Raw genomic sequence first — 22,330 nt, 5'->3', positions numbered from 1 at the left:
AGTGCGCCATGGGTTCGGCCCACAGGGTACAGTTTAAAAGCATAATAGCACTTAGAAAATTACAAGCATCTAAATTACCTGAGCCTTTGCTAGCCATGACATGTGGTGAATTGAACAGTGTAATAGGTATTTTGTAATTCTCTAAAATGATTTGACAAAATTCTCATGATCAAATTAGGGACTATAGAGGAAAAATTCATTCCCAATAGATGCCAAAATCCAATGACTTGCTTTAACTTGGATTCTTTGAGACTGAAGCAAGCAGGGCTTTCACAAGGTGTATTGCAGTGGATTTGTGACTTGGTATTTTTAACTTTAAAACCAGAACATTTTCTGTTAAGTAAATATTTGTAAGAGTGTTCATTTCTTGTAAAGAACACAAACATCAACTCAGAGTAAGTTCTAAGACATGATTTCATATACGAGGATACTTCAAAAAGTTCATGGAAAGATTTGTATTTTAAGTCTATTTTTCCACGACCTTCTTGAAGTCCTTGTATAGTTGATAGTGGTTCTACTGATAAAGTGAACAGAAGCAGAAAGAGAGACTCTTACCCAGTTTTCTCTAAATTCCCAAATCCAAGAAACTATGAGTGTTCACTTTTAAATGTGCCTTATAGAACTTATACCTAAGAAGGCAGCAGATACCCCACGTCTTGGAGTATTCAAGACAAATAAATAATTTTACACTAAGTTTGCATTTTAAAAAATGTTTCCAAAGGAACATTCATTTTAAATAATAAAAATGTTTTGGAATCAAATGCTATGAGGATGAGCAACTTTTTAAATGTATGTAGGCGTATTGCATTCAAAATTTGTTTTTAAATAGTTTGGTTAGTATCTTTGCTAAAATGAAAGAATAGCTCCATGTCTCAACTGAAGTCGGTGCACATATTTAGTAGGGCTTTGACCAGGAGGAGCTTCTTTTTATCCATGAACCGAAATTTACTTTTATTTACTTTTTTAAAAAATTACTTTTATCTACTTCAATTTACTTTTATTTACTTATTTTCCTTTTTACTCTGCCCTTTTCCTCCGAGAACTGGGATAGGTACTGCCTTCTTAGGTTAAGAATTTCAAGCTCTACTATGAAAATTTTGCTACTGCTGAGTCATAATGACTAAACTTAGGTTATTTGGTTCCTGATACTTTAAAAGATTGTTATAATCTCTGTTCTAAATGGAGAAATGAACCTATTACATCCATATTTACATATGGTTAAAAGAAATTACTAAAACAAGCACTATGTACCCACTCCCAAGTTTAAGAAATAGAAGAGTGGGTCCCTTTGAAAAGCCTGTGTTCACTCCCCAATAGAAACGTCCTCCTTCCCTTCACCACTTCCGATCATTTCTTTGCCTTTCTTTATGTTTTAGCACATACATTGTTTCGTTTTGGCTGTTTATGGACTTTATTATAGAAAGTAGCATCCTTTATATATTCTTTTGCAACTTAGTTTTTCACTTGATGTCACATTTTTCAGTTTCATCCACATAGATGTGTTCCTGGTACTTTTGTTATATAAGAAATGTCAATGCTCCTCTGGGTAGTTCACGTCTTTTGAGTTCAGCTATCACCACTAAAGATGCCCACTTCAAGTGAACACCAAGTCTGGCCAGCCCTCAAAGACAGAGCTCATACTCGAGCTCCAGGTCTGTCTGTAAGATCACAAGCTGAGGCTCACACCTCTGGTTCCTGGAAGAGGAAGACGGGACTGCCCATCATGCCCTTTGTTTCTGCTTTATATTTTCCACCAATTCCCCACTGGCCATCTCCTTATTTTGGAAATATTTGAGTCAACAACACCTATCAGCGGGTGGTGGGATCATAAACTAAGACACCAGGGTGCCTTAGGCTTTAGGTGTCAGATAAAATGCAGTCAGCTCTGCTATAATACTTGTTTAGAAAATGCAAATTTGTTCTAATGCTATCTATATATTAGGGAAGAATTTGAGCATAACACAAATTCCATGTCTGTTTATGCACAATTTGCTCTGGGAGAAATACGAGGTGAATGCAGAACACCGTACCCAGCTGAACCGAGCTATGTAGGAAAACACAAAACATACATACGCACATGCCTCAAACATCAACCAGTTCACACGTGTGCTGGGGAGCCACACCCGTGCACGCCGCTGTCACAGCTTCCCCTCCAGGTCCAGATAACTCTCCTGCAGCCCCTTCACAGTAACTCATAAGCTGCAGCCCTTCTGACGCCCACTTCCACAGCCAACTTCAAGTTTTTTCAAGAAGAAACATACTTATCGTAGTATTGACATATTCTTGGCCATTTAATGTGTAAAACTGTGCTGCTGTTTTTACTAGCCTTTTTTTTTTTTATATGTATCACTGATGAAGTTTTTGAGTATTGTGTTCCTAACCCATTTTCTCCATAAGCGCTTTTTTTTAAAAATTGCGTGATTTTGCATGGCATGGTGATTTTAGGAATGCATATGTCACACTGTAGCAGAACTGACTGTACTGAGAAAATACGATGGTAATACGGCTTTTTTTTTGGGTTCCTGAAGCAATTTGTTAATATAAACCATCAAAAATTCAGCATGACATATTAAGATTTATTCCCTATCTTTCCTGAAACAAGACCATATTGAATTTTTCTTTTGACCATCTTTCAATGACTCAGCCCTACCTGAAAATACCTGGACCTGCGTCAGTGGTGGAGGGCACCACCCAATGGTGAGGACATGTCGCCACAACTGGTGCACAACTACATCTTCAAACTCACCATCTCTACCGCCTGTGGGCCTTGCTGCAGCACCAACTTGTAGAACTGAATTGCATTGATTCGAGGGATAATACGAGAATTTTTAAAATTATTTCTGGCTAAAATTTTCACTGTCTGAGCTCTTTGCGAATCAGCTCAATTATCATTATTCTGCCCAGTAGATCCTTGTAGGTTTCAAGTTCAGTCTCAGGCATTCCCCTTGATGTTTGAGGTCACTTCCCTCATACTTTGGTTACATGAAAGTGCTGAAAACTATAAGAACGCTAAATTCACAAGGGTAAATTCACAGTGCATGTGGTGAAAGTGAAATTAAGTTTTGTAAAGATTGCTATTACCTGGTCATCAGAAGAGCACAATGTGGCAAGGGAGTTTAATCATCAGTGAACTTTCATAGCAACAAACCTCCGCTATTGCCCTTTTTTCACATTATATCATAGGCGCACTTCCGAGTCATCCCAGTGACAATTTATGCATGTGGTTAATGAACTGATTCCACAGGCCTTAAGAGTTATGCCTGATTTACTACGACAATGGTTTAATCATCTGAGAAGCGATAAAGCAGAAATCTTGGATACAGAGTATGAATCCTGAACTCACAGTTGACCAGCTTGTTGGCCTTGGGCAAGTTCCTTAACCTCTCTGTGCTAGTTTCTTCAACTACCAAATGCACAATAATAGTACCTGCCTCATAGTCTACTGTGAGGAGTAAATGAGTTAGTAAAATGAGCTCATGCTCAGAACTGTGCTTGGCACAACAGTGCTACGGACGTCTTTGCTATTCTTTTTATTGGTACAAAAGAAATTCAGCCACGACTCACCTCGGGTATGCCAGAGCCGCAGGCATATGGCGCAAACACGCGCACCAGGGAGACGGCCAGAAATGCAAACAGCAACGCCCACAGGATGTACATTAAGTAATTCAGAATGTAAGAACTGGCACCCTAAACAGACACAAAGGAAGAGGACATGAGCCATGGCAAACCTGAGCAACATACCAATGCCACCCCTCTGTCGGGAGAGCAGACGCTTTGATGGGATCGGGCAGGCCCAGTCCCTGTCTTGTAAAAACAAAAAGGCCAGAGTCGGTTTTATCGGCTGTCGCCATCGCTACAGTGGGTACACACAACACAGCACCGGTGTTCCTCCAGGAGCTGTTCACGTGCACCTTCCACCGGTTGACGTCTCAGAGGCAACCGAAGCCGTGAATGATGCTCGATTTTAATCACCACTTGCACTAGAGCTAATGAACGGTGTGATGCAGAAAATTCTGTCTTCAGAGCCTGGAAGGCCTGTCTTTCTGGTCTGCGGTGGACTGGTCTCTCCGAGCTTTCATCGAGGCCACGCTCACACCCCAGGAAGCAACTACACTGGCGATGAGCAAGGAGCTGTGGTTTGGAATGCTGCTACTCAGGTGAGCTGCCTGGCCCAGCGGCCTCAGCATGCCTTTGGAGCTTGCCAGAAATGCAGAGTCTCAGGTCCCATTTGAGAGGCACTACTTGAGGGAAAACTTGATCATCTCCCTCAGAATACTTCACTGATTCCAAATTATCTGGTATGTGGGGAGCATTTTTCTGAACCAAACACATGGTCTGGGGTCTTTTCAGTTGAGGACCTGGTCTGCTGAGTGGAGTCTGCATTTCTTTAGGCCTCAGCTTCTTGCTACCATCTGGATGACTCAAGTGAGGGCGGAAGGAAAGAGAGGTCACCTACAAGTCAGGCCATGGACACAGCCACATGTGTTCCTATTAAATGCAAAACACATTCCAGAAGACTGCTCTGGCCTTTACAAGCACATATATTCACACCCTATGTGGTGAGATATCGGACAGAGGAATATCTTTCACCCACTTAAATATGTACTTTTTTTGGAGGCTAAAAATAACTTCTCCCTCCTACTAACAGTAATTCTTTGAACCAAAGTATAAATATTAAAAGTAGTTGAAAAGATGGATGGCCATATTTCCCCAAAACACATATTGCAAGTAGGAGAGAAGAAATAAAATACGGCACCCAGCCACCTCCGCCTGCCCACGCCCATAGGCCAAAGTAGAGAGTTTCTTTTAGGAAAGAACAGAGAGCACTGAGAATGTGTGAGATTTAAAGATCTCTTTCTACTTCTGAGATTTGAAGAAATTCATTTTCAATTTCAGTGAGAAAGGGGTTTAGCAAAATGGCAAAGTGCATTCCAAATGTCTTCAGCTGTGCTAAGTTGGTCAGGCAAAAAAACTGGGGCAGGGAGGAGATGTATAAACAGATTACATGTACCTTCCAAGAACTGTTCTAGTTGAACGGTCCTCACATCACCCCTAATGTGAAGCTTGGCTCCTAGGTCCCCTCACCTGGCTTTCTGATCCTTCGATGACCCATAGTCATTGTGGTAAGCACTGAATTTGGTAAAAGTTAAGCCTTTCCTGAGCTAAGATTTTTATAAGATGTGAAGCTCTAAGTGCCTTGAAGGGCAAACACTAGGTCTGTGGTTCATCACCACATCCCCTGTGCCTGGGACATTCTCTTCACAGAAGGCCCGGATCATTCTCTGTAATACGCTCATAAAATATAGTGGAAGATAACTGAAAGCACAATAAGGTAATAGTTCATACCCATTAGCATGGCTAACATCAATAGCAGATAATAATAGGTGTTAGCAAGAAGGAGAGCAAATGGGAACCGTCATGCACTGCTGGTGGGAAGGTAAAATGGTGCAGCCACTGTGGAAAACAGTCTGGCAGCTCCTCAAAAGGTCAAACACAGAGTTGCCATCTGACCCAGCAATTCCACTCCTGGGTATACACTCAAGAGAAATGAAACATGTGTCCAAAAATGTTCATAGCAACATCGTTCATAATAGCAAAAAGGTGGAATCAACCCATGTTGATCAACTGATAAAGTGATAAATAAAATGTGGTATATCCCCCCACAAATGTGAACAATTAGATTTTAAAATTAAAAAGTAGTAAATTTGTATAGTGAAATATTATTCAGCCATAAAAAGGAATGAATTATTAATTCATGCTACGAGATCAAGGAACTTGGAAAACATTGTGCTAAGTGAAAGAAGGCAGACAAAAAAGCCACACATTATATGATTCCATTTACATGAAATCTCCAGAATAGACAAATCTATAGAGACAGAAAATAGAGCGGTTGCCAGGGGCTAGTGGGTTGGGGGGTCATGGGAGTGACTGCTAATGGGTACAGGGTTTCTTGGGGGTTGATGAAAATGTTCAAAGTTAGATTGTGATGACGGTTAATTGTACGCTTTAAATGTGGAATGTGAATTATATCTCACTAAAGCTGTTATTCTAAAAAAACATAATTCATCTTTTCTCCTCAATTAAAAGGTATAAAAATTAATGGTATTTCTTCAGCATGATCAACAAACTATGTTCAGTAAGAAAAATGAAGCCAAATACAAGGCTTTAAAATATATATGTATATAGCACATGAAACAGTGAGGAAGGGTTTTCCAAGTGAAGTCTGGGTGGCTGCATTAGAGCTAGAGAAAAGCAAGTCACACTAGTATTACACCGTGGACTATCATCGCAACAGACACTTGAAGGTGACATCACACTCACGAATCACCCCGCAGGGTTCCAAAGGCATGTGGAATTGCGGGAGTCCCCAGGATGACCCTGCCCAGACACCCCCCTCCAACTGATTCACCAGCAGCTCCGACCATTTCTGTCACCGTGGACACTTGTCTCTCTCCTCAAAAGTGGTTTCGTTGGAAGTCCAGCAGCACTGCTCGTGGCTGTACCAGAAGGCAGACAGGCAGACACCTCCCTTCAGGTCGGTCATCCAGTCGAAGGCAAGATCGATGACCCCAGCCTAGGGGCCTGGAGGAAGCAGCACAAGCCACTAAGAGGAGGCGCCCGTGATGCAAAGGGAATGCACAACGCAGCAGCCACGCTGGAACGTGGCGACCACGCAGGCCCCAACACCAGAGCAGGAATGAACATGCCATGGGCTGTCACTTACATAGGAAGCTTCTCTCATTAACCTCACAGTCACTGAACACATACGGTGAGGGCAGCAGCAGCCCAGGGAGAGATACAAGGCGCTCAGTGGCTTACATCAGGTAGGAGACTGAGACACGCAGGTTTACACTCTCATCTCAAGCCACTGGGGCCACGTAACTTTCCGAATTCATCCGTTTCCAAATTTTAGAAATAGGGTATGTACACTGTAAAAGACAAAGCCCCCTCAGCAGCTTCTGGGGCAGGATCCTGGGTGCGCACAATAACATTTCTTGGGGAAACACGATAATGCAGACAAATTGGAGGCATAACAGCTATGACGGCCTCGCATCATAAATGAGTAAGGTTTTGCCACCAAATGGGAAGCAAACTTGGGAAACCCATGCTTATTAGGACGTTCCGGATTCTTTAAATTCTGGGTAAGGGATCGTGAGTCCATACAAGTAGATAATGACTTTAAAGGCCAATAGAAGTGGGATGAAATAGAATGTGCAGGAGAAAGAGAAACACCACATGTCCTCACTCATAAGTGGGAGCTGGAAAATAAATTTTAAAAGAAAGAAGGAAAGACAAAAGGATCCCAATAATACTTTGCAAAGGAGAGAACAGGACCGAGGTTACCAGAGGTGGGAAAGGGGGAGGGGAGATGGCCCAGGGAGGGACTGGTAAAGGGCCACCGAAAACGATGACATGGTGTCATGCCGAGTGTGCCAATTATCCTGGTCGGAGCATCGCATGTTGCACACGGCTACAGATATTCAAGGCTGTGCCCCACACACGTGTATAGTCACTTATGTCCCAGCAAAAACATAAATAATAGACTGTGCAGCTCAGCGGGCCACAAAAGGCTGCTTCGCGTCTCTTTCCACAATAACTCATTCTAGTCTTTTCCAAAGGCATGGAATGTTCTCCGGCTTCTTAACTTGTGAAACTTTTACTGAATCCTCACGACAGTATCAGGTTCACACCCGCATCACCCCAAAAGGCATCCGCAGCCCCACATCGGCACACCCTGTCCCTTGTCCTCTGCTCCATGTGCAGCGGCCCGCCTGGGTCCCAGACCCCCTGCGTCCTCAGGCCCTCCCTCTTACAGTTCCCCTGTCTCTCTCCTATCCCTGCCACCTCCCCTTTCTGATGGCTCCTTCCCAGCAGCCTTCAGTGTGAACACTGCCCGGCCCCACCTTCCCCTCTAGCCACCGGCCTGTCTCTTCATCTGCTCAGCCTCACTCCGCTCTGTCCACCTGGAGACCCGCAGCTCAGGCAATGGCCTTTGCTCAGTCCTCATCTTCCAGGACCCGATCAGCAAACTACAGCCCATGGGCCAAATCTGGCCACTGCCTGTTTTCGTAAATCTAGTTTTATTGGAGCACAGCCGTGCCACTCGATGAGGTGCCATCTGTGGCTGCTTTCATACTACAGAGGCAGAACTGAAGTGGTGACACCGAGAGGGTGTGGCCCACAGAGCTGACAATATTTACTCTCTGGCCCCTTACAGAAAAAGTGTGCTGACCCCAGTTCCAGACCTCTCAGCATCCTTTGACACTGCTGACCACTCCATCCTTCTAGAAACACGCCTGCCCTTGGTTTCCACAACATCATCCTCCCCTGCTTTCCTCCTGGCTCTCTGGTTTTCTCTGTCTCCCTGATCTCTGCTCTACCCAACTTCTAAAAGGCACATTTCCTCCAAGCTTGACCCTAAACCCTTCTCTCTTCTTACACTATGCTCTCGACCCTGGCCACCTGGTTCACGTCCTTCTATTGCCACGGAGCTGTAGCTGTGCATATCTAACTCTGCCCTCCAGGCACGTAGGAGCTCCTGCCTACTGTGCTCAGTCACCACAGAGCCCAGCCGCCAGCTCCACTGCCCATGGCAGACATCACCCATCGATCTGACACACTCTACTGGATTCGCCTTCACAACGCTTTTGACATGCCCCCGTCAGACACCACTTATCCACTGTGCCAGACTCATGTGCAGTCACCCTCAAACACCCTTTCTAACAGAGCCCCAGGCAGTCAAAGCCAATGAGCAGCAACTGTCAAAGGACACGGGTCTATTTGGCTTCTCGGGTCTGTGGGACATCTCCACCCCAGCTCTCTGCATGCAACGCTGAGCGACAGTATCTCCCTCCCAGGCCCAGCTTTGCTCGCAGCTGAGAGAAGGGCCCAGCATCCAGGTACTTGTGCAAACCAGAAACCTGCGTACACATCCCTCTCCGGGCAATCACCACATCCTAGCGACTCCACCTCCAAATCTCTCTTGAATCGCTCCCGTCCCCTCCTCCCCATGGCCTCTGCTGACATTCAGGCCACCGTTTCAGAATCATTTCTGTCTGGGCTGCAGCCGGAGCCCCCTTTCGGGTCTCCATGCCCAACTTGCCCCCCTCCGGTGGGTTCTCCACACTGTGGTCAAACAGGCTTTCAAAGCTGCCAATCTGACCCATGCCAGTCGCTATGGAAAAGCCTGCCACGGTTTCCCGTTGCTCTTGGGAGAACGCCCAAATCCTCAACAGATTGCTGTCCCTGATGGCATGCACCTCGTATCTCTCTAGCCTCATCTTTTTCCATCACTAACCCCCATCCTCTGCCCAATCCATGTTTCTGGAACATGCCAGGAGCTCCTCTCTGCACCATCTCGGCAAGCGTTACCCTCCCTCCACTGGGCAGGGTCCTCCTTATTTTCCAAATTCCAGCATTTATATCCCTCCTTTGGGAAGCCTTCTCTGAGTTCCTAAGTGTGGCCCAAGTGTATTTCTCGGGCCTTGCCCCATCTCCATACCTATTGTATCGTGATCTCATGGTTAGCAATATAGGTATATATACGTCTGTACTTCCACAGGCTATAAATCACAGGAAAAAAAGTTTCATTGTCTGGTTTTCATGCCACAGAGGGGGTTAGATCAGTCGTCCAGAGCCTGTGTCCACTGTAAGTGGGCAAGGAGGATACCTGCCTTGTCCGTTATTGTACCCACGTCAGGTACATACTTGGAGCTATATGTCCACATTGAGTGGATGACTGCAGTAAATAAATGGGGGAAAAAATCAGAAAACTCATGTCCCTTCATTCACTCAAGGGATATGTATTGAGCACCTACTTACTACATGCCAGTCACTAGTCCACATCCTGGGGATACAGCAGCGAACAAAGCAGACCCAAGTCTCTGACTTCATGGAGCTGTACCTCGCGGAGGGGTCAGAGACACTAGACAAGTAAGTAAGTAGCCAGGGACTCCACTAGAAGGTGATAGGTGCTAGAGAGAAAATATAGCTCGATACAATGGTACAACCGCCTTGGAAAACAGTCTGGCAGTTCCTCAAAAAGTTAAACACAGAGTTACCATTTGGCCCAGCAACTCCACTCAGAGGCATATACCCAAGACGAAAACATGTGTCCACATAAAGACCTGCACACAAATGCTCTTAGTGGCATTATTCAAAACAGCCAAAGAGTAGAAACAACCCAAATACTCATCAACGGATGACCAGATAAACAAAATGTGGTTTGTCCATACAATGGAGTAGTATTCAGTAATAAAAAGGAATGAAGCACTGATACTTGCTACGACGTGGAAGAACATTGAAAACATTGTGCTAAGTGAAAGAAGTTAATCACAAAGGACCACATTGTACTGTATGATTCCATTTATAAGACATATACAGAACAGGCAGATCCATAGAGACAGAAAGTAGATTAGTGGTGGCCTGAGGCTGAGAGGGGACTGGGGCTGGGGCTTTGATAGCTAAAAAGTGCAGAGGTTCTTTTGGGGGTGATAAAATTATTTTAAAATTGATCGTGGTGATGGTTGCACAACTCTGTGAATATACTAAAATCCAGTGAACTGGACACTTTATATGAGTGAATTGTGTAGCATGTGAAATATATTTCAATAAAGCTGTTACATACACACATATATACATACACACATATATACATACCCAGAGCAGGAAAGGGGGATGAGATTCAGAGGGAAGGATGTAATTTTAGAGAAGGCAGTCGGGGAAGGCCTCAAATGAAAGGTAACATTTGAACAAAGACCCAAACAAGGTGGGGGAGGGATCCTGCAGATATCCAGGGGCAAGACGCAATGATCACCCCAAATTCCATCTTTATTCATTCATTCATCATCACATTATCCCACACCCAATTCTCCTTGCTGATTCTGGTGCTGACTGAGCCTCAGCTTTATTCCACGGTACAACAGCGACACCCAGTGGCAGCTCCCGATAAACGCCCTGCAGAAGAGATGCCGCTGGGCCTCTCCATCAGGGGTCAGAATAGAGTGGCCAGGGCGCCACTGAGGGGACGGACAGCCAGCCAGACAATTGGTGCATCCAGGCCAAAAGAACACTTGAGCCACTTCTGTTTCCACTGTCCTCCCATTCTTGCCCTCCTTCCGTACTCATGCGCAGATGCGCCCACGGGCCTTCCTTTCTCCGGCGGTTCTCACCCCGGCCTCCATATTCCAATCACAGAGGGGAGAAGAGGAGGCTTTACTCAATGCCAGGGCGCCCCCTCCAGAGAGTCTGTTTAATTGAATCCCGGGCAGTGCTACATATTGTTTCACTCCCCAGGTGATTCCTCCTGCGAGAACTGACAGCAACTGAGTTGATAGTGAGACCAGCTGGTCAATTTCAGGTCACCTAAATATAGCCCAGTTGCGCTCCTCCACTAGCCAAATAAATCTAAGCTGTGCCATTTATTCCAGCAAGACACCAGAACATCTGTTCCAAGTGTCTTCATTTACCCTGTTTATTTCTCCTTCCTAGGAGCCAAGAATAATGATACAGTGTAAGGTTTGATAAATCTATTCTAAGTAGGGCCATCGAAATCCAGAGCAAACTCCATCCCCTCCCCCCTGCCCTGCCCCACCCCGGCCACCTTCAAAGGTCTTCACAGAAGCGGTCAGGCAAACGTGGTGGCAGAAGACCATGTATCTGCCAAGACTAATTCCCTTCCCTGGTTGCCGCCGCTGGGGGAAGGAGAATAGAATTGGGGAAATGAAGAGACAGCTGCTGTGGCTAGTAGGAAAGGGCTGCTCTCAAGCATTCCTCTTGGCTTCTTTTTTCTGGAATGCCGAGGCGGACGAGGCAGATGGGGCCCTTCCCTGGCCACCGAGCCTCTCCTACAATTACCCATGAAATAAATGAAAGGTCGCCTGGAAATCGGAATCACCTGTAATCACAAAATCATGTGTCTCATTACTGTTCTTTCTTAAAGCACTTACTATATTCTGCCTGTATTACAGTCACTTTTCTGATCAATTATCCTGCCATAATGATTATGTTGTTACATGTAGGGGATTTTGATTCAGGGGATCTCTTCAGCATGCTCAAATTTTTAAATTCTTAGACATTAACCCTCCCAGGCTCCTCAAAGGAATTAAGTTTGGGGACACAATTTCCATGAAGAGCTGGTGCATTTGACATTAAAACGACAGGTTTCCCCTCCAGATATTCGTCCATTTACTCTGGAAACATCTACTACTGGCAAACACGGTGCTGGGATTATAAAAAGGAAGGACACGGACTCCCCGAGGGTCAGAACGATGTCGGGGCTGGGGATCTCCCAGGGCCTACCTCAGACCCTGTGGGTGTCTAGCATGGTTTTGAGTGCCCTACGGTGTTTAAAGGTTATTCCAGGGCCGGCCAGTAGTAGCAAAAGCCAGTCTCATGTGGTGTTTGATTATGGCAGCTCAAAACGTTTTCATATTTCGTTGGCTTCTACATAACCAAGGACAGCAGAATGCAGAACGCGTGCTTTCAGTACACTCCCGCATGCTCATAAACCTTTGCACTATGTGGAAAGGGCCAGCCAGCTCTATAATGACAGCTCTCCAGAAGCTTAATCGATGACACATTTGATGGAAACTATATGGTCATATATTCTGCTCTTAGACATTTCCAGTAAGAAATCTCTTGCACGGGGTAAAAGGGAAACGCTCCACATTCCGAACATCATCCCAAGCGGCTGGGGCTCGGGGGCGTCAGCGTCCGCAGCTTGCCCTGGTGCGCTGCGTGCCCTGCATACCTGCCAGCAGGCCGATGAGCAGCATGACCACCCAGCCCGACCAGGCGTCCTGCAGGCTCCTGATGAACCCCCATATGGACTACTTGCTTTCGCTGGTTATCTGGAAGCAGAGGAGTCACAGCAGGTGACGTGCACACATTTTTCAACTCATGCTTTGCTCCTTGAAACTGTTTTCTCAGGAAACAGGGTGGTAATTAAGAGAAAATGAAGGTCATTCAGCAACCAAATTCCCAGTTACATTATTCATTCAGTTGTGTGCCACAATCACACAATGGGCTTCCTAGTTCACAGAGCTATGGAGGTGCCATCATAGTCTCCAAGGAACAAGAGTAGCAAAAACTGCACTTGATTAGAAAAACATACTGAATGTGATCTGAGCTTTCATTATTTAAAGCCATTCTGAATGAGGCACTGACTGGGTATCACTATCTTGAATATGAGCTACTGTTTTAACTTACATTATCAGGTCTGTTCATTCAAAATCCTCTTCAACAAAGACTGCATTTCCTACTTTTGTTTTCAAGGTTTAATTTTAACAGCAAGAACTGTGAATTAGCAGCATGGATCACAGTTACCATGGCAGATGGACACGTATATACACACTGTAAGAACACACCTTTGCCTCCCTGTGTTAACAAAATCCTCCGAGATCACCATTCCCCTCACAACCGTTTCCAGCGGTGGTTGGCAACCATTTTCTATATAGGACTAGACAGTAAATATTTGGGGCTCTGCACGTCAAATGGTGTCTGTTGCAACTACTCAACTCGGCCACTGTGCACAAAAGGAGCCATAAAGAACATGTAAATGAATGGGCATGACAACGTTCCAATAATACTTTACAAAACGAGGTGCCAGCTGGCTTTGGCCCAAGGGCCATAGTTTGCTGAGCCCTGCTCTAGAGGGAAGGCTGCCCTGTCCCCATGCTCCTTCATGTTGGAGACAAGAGGCTGCGCCATCTTCTTGACTGAACCTCACTCCTGCAAAGCTCTTCCTCCTTTCACTGCCAACCTTCGTGAAATGGCGTGACACAGTCACACTCTCCACGTCCCTCCACATCTTCCTCTGAAGCGGCTCTCCCTGAAGTTGCCAACAGCCCCCATGTTGTTGGTTCACCATTACCCCTCCATGGAGGCTGACCTTGGGAGCAGCCCCTCCTCAACACTCTCTACTCTTCTCACTTGGGACAACTCTCGGCTGGTCCCCTCCCTCACCTCTCCCTGCTTCTCCTCAGAGTTTGTCACTGGCACCCACCTACCTCCCCCAGACCTCCTAACTCCTGGCATTGCCCAGGGTCCTGACCGCCTCCTTCCATCTCCCTCCACATTCCCTGGCCACCCTGGCCACCTCTAAAGCTTCAGCACCCACTCTCATGCCAGGGACCTGTCACTTTTTTTTTGCAGCTGGCCAGTAAGGGGATCAGAACCCTTGACCTTGGTGTTGCAAGGCTGCGCTCTAACCAACTGAGCCAACCGGCCAGCCCTTACTCTCGTTTCTAGACTCATCTGCTTTCTTCCCCTTCCAGGAATCCCCCACCAGACCCCTGGAGCTCCCTGAACTGCCCAAGTGTGCCATATTCTTTCATGCCTCTGACTTAAGAAAGGGCCACTCTGGTGTTTACATGCTTTTCCCTTTGTCTGCCCAGTGAACTCTTAGTCTTCCTTCAAGTCCCAACTGAAATATCAGCCTCTGAGAACCTCTTCTCCAACCGTCCCTCTTAGAGGATCCCATAGCACTTACACGTAGCTTCACTGCAGCCCATTAAAATATACATCGACTGCCAACTAGACGCCCGGCCCCATAACATGTGCTTTCACACACACAGCCTCACTTACCCTTGAGGAATAATCACCTCCGTCCCCACAGATGAGAAAATGAGGGGCCCAGAAATGGCACCCCCAAAGTCACCTAGCCCGAAGGTGTCAAGGGCAGGAAGTGTGCCAGATTCATCTGGTTCCAGAGTCCCCTCCTTGTGCTCTGCACCCCATTACTTCTATATGACACAGCCTCCCACCCCCAGCACCCGGAGCTACAGCCATCTGTCCACATCTCTGCACTCACCTAACACTTCTTTAGAACCTAACCTGGTACATGACACATGAACCTGAGCCCCCACTAAACAACTTCCGGATTCAAGCATGCCACAGCCACTTGTAGGGGTCCCCTTCAGCTTGTCCCTTCACAACACCACCTACCTTTCTGGGTCTGTCGGTGTCCCGTGAATTTTCCCTTAGCCAGTCGATGGTGTGGAAGTCCTCATTATGTCCGCACATCGGGGAACGGCTCATCGAGAAAATCCATCAGGTTTCCAGTGCCACTCATCGCTCCTGCATTGACCAGGCTATTTACACCTGAGAGAGAAAAACGGTCTTGGAAAATGTGAACAGGACATGTACACGGACATGACAGAAGATAACCCATGGGCTCTATTTTCTTACACAACCAGAAGTTATCTCAGCATAGGCATCTCTGCTGTAGTAACATATATACACAGTCAGTTCTCATTATAGGTAGAAGATGTGTTCTACAAAGTCACTTCAGACACTACATTAGCAAAAACTCAATGACCGCTCCTAGAGGAATACAGGGATAGGGCCCTGAGAGCCTCTGCTCACATTCTCGTCAACAAATCAATACACAACCTTGTATCTCGTGTTTCTGTCTACAGACACTGTAGTTAATAGATAGTGCTCAGTCATTAACATTGAACTCATGGCCAACAGCACTACCACTCACGTCTGGGTGAAGCTTCTCCGACACACGTATTCTCTCCATAAAACAGCACAGCCTTCCTGCACGTGGGAACACTAGACAGCACTTCATCACTCACTTTCAGGGCCATTTTAAACAGCAAGATTACCAAGCAAAAAGCACAAAAATGTGAAAAATATGGCACTAAATAGAACACAGAAAGGACACTTGTTTAAAGCATGAGACTGAAAACAAAAAGGCAGAGAGTTGCCTTCTTCGACCTCAGCGAGGAACATGTGCTTCTGGCAACTCAATTTTTTGCCACTGTGCACGTGCACATGTCTGTGAATGACTTTGAAAGCACCACCAGTATTGATTCGGAGGCTACAAATAAATTTGAGTGAGCAGGCAAATTAGCAAATACGGAATCCAAAAATGAGGAGCAACTAGATACATTTCTGAGAAGTCCCACATCCTGCAAAAGCAAGGTGTCAAAATGAGAGTGTCGAGGGCTAATAGGATTGACGCATACCACTCAAAATCAAATAATTGTAGCCAAACTGGTAACTGGTTCCCCTGGGAGATAAGTGGACCACTCGGGCAGACAGTCTATGTGGTTGTCATCGCAGATATTCATAATGCACAGCACCAGTGGAGTGAAGATGCTTCTGGGAGCCAAGGCAATCTGCAGATGGCAGCGGCCCTCTGCACTCCTGGCGCCACCACGGACATGGATAAGGGAGGTAGGAAAACCCGTCAGGAGCCAAGAGCCATGCAAGGCTGGAGGCACACTGCCCTGGGCAAGGAGCTCTGGGCACAGACGCTCATTTTTAATTCTTCTTAAAATACAGTCAGAAGGGCTCTTGCTGCCACGGTAGTAGCAAAGGTGAATGTCTCTTCCTTTCCTGTCTGAGATCACAATTCCACTCGCGCTATTCCAGCTCCCCTTGCCTGGAAAACAATTGCAAGTGAACCAACACATCTGCCAGGCTCTCTTGCCATCAGAGCCTGATTTACAGATCCCGTGGGAGCTAATCTGGAGCAGGCCAGTGCTCACCACCAGTTAGCAGAAAGAATAACATGCTCCTACAGAGACCGGAGGTTGAAATATGCACTAAATAAAAACTACTTTGGTAAAGAGCATGGGAATTTGAATTATAGGATGAGGGCCACAAAAGTGCCAAAATAGATGGTTAAAAAGTTGAAGGGTGGTTATAAAAATATCTGAGTGTGGACTTCTCATTCCTTTTGTATTTCTATATCTGGAGGACTCAGTCATGACCTGACGACGCTGGATTTTAATCAAATTGAAAAGTCGCTATGGGCAAAGTAATCACCTTCCAAGCAATAAAATGGCCACAGTGATAGATTTATTGACCGTCCGTGCAACTCGGCTGCTTTAAAACTTTAAAAGTTTGAGGTTTGAGCAGTGCCAAGTCCAAAACTACACCCGTTGATGAGTATCCAGGGAATAGTCACATTGCATAAGGCAGGAGCAGCCAATAACAGAACCAGTAATATAAGGGAAGGGGTCAAATTAGAGAGCAAAGATTTCATTCTCATCTCTACAAAAACAAGATGGTAATAACCTATTACATGTGGTAAAGAAAATATCTGATGGGAAAAATAAGATGACAGGCTATTGGCCCACAGTGGGAGCTCTCATCAGAAAAACCCAGCTGGCATATAGAATAATTGCAGAGACCTGGATATTGTATTTGCTGCTTGAAATTTAACCAAACCTCTAGTCAAACAACTACTCCAGGCAATAATGCTTGAGATAAAAATTCGCTCTGGAGAAAAATTACATCTTTAAACTTTGATGGAGCATGTTATGATCGTGATGATTAGACACATAATTGGTAGAGGAAAGTAAACATGATATAACCTGCAGAGCCTCGGGGGACTTTCCTGGGGGCCTGGAAGGAAATGGTGATGTCATGTCTGAAATTGGAGTTAAGAGATGACCAGAACAGAGACAGTGCAAGAAGAGAACACCCAGGTGGGAAAATGGGAAGGACTCTATTTGGGATCCACCTGGGAGGTGAAATGGATGAGGAACTAGAATCCAGCCAGGCAGGGGAGCCACAGGGATGGAACTCCAAGGATTTGCTAACTGAGAAATAAACTGAAGCTCTGTATGTTCAATAAAGTACAAGGAACAACCCCAAATGGATGCACACAGTCATTTGCAACTTACAAGGGAGCCCTTGAACCACCCACATGTTTTAATTTCTTCTCTCCAACAAGAATATTTCTGCTGGCAGATGACACCTGCACTTACATCCTCAAGGCCATGGGTTCAAGGAAGAACAGCAACCTACAGCCTGGATCTAAGATTTCTACTTGGCCTGGATCATTTAGGTCAGGGCTCAGGAAACTGCAGCCCATGGGCCGAACCCAGCCTACTGCCCGGTTTGTAAATAAAGTTTTACTGGCACACAAGCATATCTACTTGTTTACATATTGTCTATGGCAGCGTTCACGTTACAACAGCAGGGTTGAGTAGTTACGACAAAGACCATATCACCCACAAAGCCTGGAATGTTCACCATCTCGCCCTTTACAGAAAAAGCTTGTTGACCTCTGATCTCTGCAGCAGACCACAAAAGTGGCCCATATTCTCTAGCCCTCCCTGTCTCCACTGCCTTTTCCATGTGACTTTGCCGCTCCTCTTCATTAAGAGGGAGTCTATTCTCTACTCCTGTGTCATGCAATAGAAGTGACAGTACACATGAATTGAGCCTAGACCCCAAGTGGCAGTGCAGCCTCTGCTCTTTTCCTGGGGCCTCTGTTTCCACCATGAGAAGAAGCCTCACTAGAAGGCTGGAAGATGAGAGGCCACAGGGAGCTGAGTTGGGTCACCTCAGCTGATGCCATCCCGGATCATCTCGGCCCATCTGACCACAGATACCTAAGTGAGCCCAGCCAAGATTAGCACCTTTGGCCCAGTCAAACCACACAGCAGACCCACAGACTTGTGAGGACAAAGTGGTTATTGTTTTAAGCCACTGAGTCTTTCAAAGGAGTTGTTATACAGCAGCATCATAACAATGGAAAAGAGACAGAACGTACTTGGGCTCTGGGAGAGGAGAAAGGACGACAGGGTAGAAGGAGTGGAGTGGCAAGGGGTGACGAAGCTATCAGAAGAGACAGGATGGACCAGAACACGCCCTAGTCCACACCGGAGGCATCCTGCCTGACAATATAACATCTCTCTTACCACAGCCATTATTTACATTTGCTTACAAAGGGACTCTGGAAGACGTGCAGGACACCTAGGTCCTTATCCAATCCCTTAAGGGAAGAAAGTCTCTGTATGTTTGGTCTCCCAGCATGAAGAGCCCAAGAGGCTAGGGTCAGCCTTCAACAGCAGTTGCTAACGACCGAACCTGTCCAGTGAAACCCACTTCAGCCAGCGCCAGTGATGACAAGGCTGTGTTATTATGACATCATCAATGATGTCATTTGTGACTGATTCTGAAGGCAACTCTGATTGGGCTGGCTCACCTTCTGAGCAGTGATCTCTACCATTTAAAGGAAACCTGGGGCTGACCAGTTAGCTCAGTTGGTTAAAGCACGGTGCTGATAACACCGAGGTCCGGCTTATCTGCTGCCAACACCATAACACCATGGCTCAGACAGTATCAATAGTCTTATCACTCTCTCCCCTGGTACTAGGGTTGGACTGGGCTCAAAGGAGCTGGGAATGGAAGATTCAATAGCTAGAGACTAGAATAGCTGGGGCTCCCCAGGCATCTCTCTCTCCATGTGGCATCCCACATAGTCCCTCCAGCACGGCAGCTTTGGGTGGCAGGACTTCTTACCTGGAGGCTCTCGGCTCCAAAGCCAGCGTTGAGAGAGAGACCAGGGAGAAGCTGTGTCATCTTGCATGACTGAGACTCAGAAGTTAGGCAGCGTCTCTTTGCCACATGCTGTCCCTCGAGACAGTCACAATAGCCCACCCAGGTTCAAGGGAAGAGGAAGTAGACTCCACCTATTGATGGGAGAATGGCAAACCTCTACAAGAGCATCCAAAAATCAAAAATATTTTTGTGGCTATTTTTGAAAAATACAACTAACCACTCAACTTACGAAAAATCTCGGCAAATACAGAAAAGTATCAAAAGGAAAATAAGGATTACCTGTCATCACACTCTAGATAGAGAACTGCTACAACCTGTTGCTATGTTTTCTACATAGATATATTTTTAACAAATTGGGGGTATAATACATCTGGTTTTTCCCTCTATATTTTGAGCATTTATCATGAGAGGCAAAATTGCATAGTGATTCAAAACACACACTCTGGGGCAGCACTGCCCGGGTTCAGATCTCACACTCTGCCACTTACTAGCTGTGTGGCCTTAGACAAGCTGCTGAAAGAATGAGTGTGGTGGACCGCAAGAACCACCAGGGCCAAAGAGTAGCCTGAACACTCAGGTGATTTCATCCATGACAGGACACTGCAAGGAGAGCCTTTCTGGTGTCATACGCTGGACGTATAGACCACCTCCTTTGCTGTCCCTGCGAGCTACTGCACATCAAATTTAATGCTGTCACTGACCCAGGCGCTACAGGACATGAGGGCATCCTCCACATCCCCCATCTTGAGACACTGTAATGACACCTTACGATGTGACCCTACCAGACCAGGCTTCTTTGATAAACAAGGGCCCACCCTGGACCCAGCACAACATTGCTGCTAAAGAAGTTAGATGCATGGTCCAGCTCACCTGGTCACCCAGGTCACTGTGCTTCTGCCCGACCAGCTCTAAATTGGGGCTTTCATGTCCCCTTCTCAGTTTTGATTAATTTGTTAGAATTACTTGCAAAACTCAAGAAAACACTTTTACCACTTGATTATATTAAATATTATGAACAATACGGATGAACAGCCAGATGAAGAAATGTGTAAGGCGAGGTCTGGAAGGGTCCTGAGTGCAGGTGCTTCTGTCCCCATGGAGTTGGGGTGTGCCACCCCGCCAGCACGTGGATGTGTTTGCCAACCCAGAAGCTGTCTGAATACTGTACTTTGGGGATGTTTATGGAGGCTTCATCACATAGGCAGGATTTTATTAACTCAGTCTCCAGCCCTCTCACCCTCCAGGCTTCTAATCATGGCTTGGTCTTTCTGGTGACCGTCCCCCATCTAGGAGCCCACCAAGAGTTGCCTTATTAGGACAAAAGACACTCCCATCACCCAGGAATTTCCAAGGGATTAGGAGCTCTGTGTCAGGAGCTACAGCTAAAGACCAAATATAAGAAAAAAAGATTCTCCTAGCACCCCCATTGCTCAGGAAATTCCAAGAGTTTTAGGAATTCTGTGCCAGGATCTGGGAAGAAACCAAATACATACTTCTCCATGTAACACAATATCACAGTTCCTGACTCTGCTCACCTCGAATCTTTCTTCTCCAATGAGATGCGCAGCATGCAGGAGACAGAGGAATAAATTTACCTTTGAGTGTCATTTATATGAGTGGTTCTTAAACCAACTTCAAATTTACATTATCTAAAGAGCATTGTATTTGTTTGTTTTCTGTTGCTTATAACAAAATACCTGAATCTGGGTAATTTATAAAGAAACAAAATTTATTTCTTAACAGTTTTGGACGCTGGGAAGTACACGGTCCAGGGGACACATCTGGTGAGCGCAATTCAGTGTGTCACACGGTGAGAGACATGGCATGTGCGACAGAGAACTAACCTGCTCTGTCACTCTCCTGATGAAGCCATCAGAACCAGCCCATTGCTCCATGAATGGATCAATCTGTTGACGAGGGCACGGTCCTCACAATCTAATCACCTCTTAAAGGCCTCACCTATCAAATACCGTGATTGAATTTCCTACCCTCTTAGCACTGTCAAAGTGGAGATTAAGTTTCTAGTACATGAAACTTGGGGGGTGGCACATTCAACTCATAGCAAGCATTTAAGAAATGCTGCACCATAGACCAATTAAGTCCGAATCCCTGCATGATGTCCCCGGCCAGGGTGGAGATACACTGGCTTACACGACTCCATCTTGCTCACAATAACCAATGAATATTTGTTGATCATTTCAACCTCTTCATGATGCTTGGGCAAATATTCCTTGACACTGGAAACTAGAAACGTTGGGGTTTGTAAAGGAGAGAGAAAAGTGGAATAGCTACAAATGCCCCTGTATTATTCCCTTGGAGTGGGGTGGGGAGTGGGTGTGGGAGTAAGGGTTTACTTTCTGCCTACCAAAAATCCTTGCTGTTTGTGTTGAATAACTTCCTTCGCTCAGTTTCCATAGCTTTCTGTCTGTGTCCCACCAGCGAGTGAATCTGCTGGGTAGAGGCGATTTGTTATGTATTTGCTCCCCTGCGGTTAACTCTTGTCACCGAGCATCTCACTTAGCTCTTGTAGTGCTCTCTGTGTGTGCCTGGGCTACCATAACAGTAGCACAGGCTGGGGCTTCAACAACAGATATTTATTTTGTCTCAGCTCTGGAGGCCAGAAGTCCCAGGTCCAGTTCTCGCAGGGTTGGTTTCTGATGGAGACTCTCTTCCTGACCTGCAGATGACACACCCTGCTGCATCCTCACAAGGTGGAGAGGAGAGCTCTGGTGTCTCCTCCTCTTCTTATAAGGGTACTAGCCCTGTTGGATTAGGGCCCCCCACCTTTATGACCTCATTTAAACTTTATCACCTTTTCACAGGCCCTTTCTTCAAGTACGGTCACATTGGGAGTTAGGGCTTCAGCTTATGAATTTTGGGGAGACACAATTCAGTCTGTCGCATTCCACCCCTGGCCCCCCACAACTCATAACCGTCTCACATGCAAAATGTATTTATTTCATTCTGACAGACCCAAAACTCTTAACTCATTCCAGCATCAACTCTGAAGACTAAAGTCCAC

At 45.9% G+C, this 22,330-nt stretch overlaps 1 protein-coding gene and 1 pseudogene across 1 annotated transcript in view; one reads left to right on the top strand and one right to left on the bottom strand.

Moving 5' to 3' along the window:
* LOC134367017 (H(+)/Cl(-) exchange transporter 4-like) overlaps positions 1 to 15,073 on the bottom strand; it is a 32,003-nt pseudogene extending 16,930 nt beyond the window's left edge.
* The window catches only part of LOC134367165 (G-protein coupled receptor 143-like), a 350,752-nt gene that overhangs the window by 216,686 nt on the left and 111,736 nt on the right, over positions 1 to 22,330 (top strand). The gene's annotated exons all lie outside the window — the stretch shown is intronic.

The sequence above is a fragment of the Cynocephalus volans genome, chromosome X (genome assembly GCF_027409185.1).
Source record: "Cynocephalus volans isolate mCynVol1 chromosome X, mCynVol1.pri, whole genome shotgun sequence".
Lineage (NCBI taxonomy): Eukaryota > Metazoa > Chordata > Mammalia > Dermoptera > Cynocephalidae > Cynocephalus > Cynocephalus volans.
This window is presented reverse-complemented; position numbering and strand designations above follow the sequence as displayed.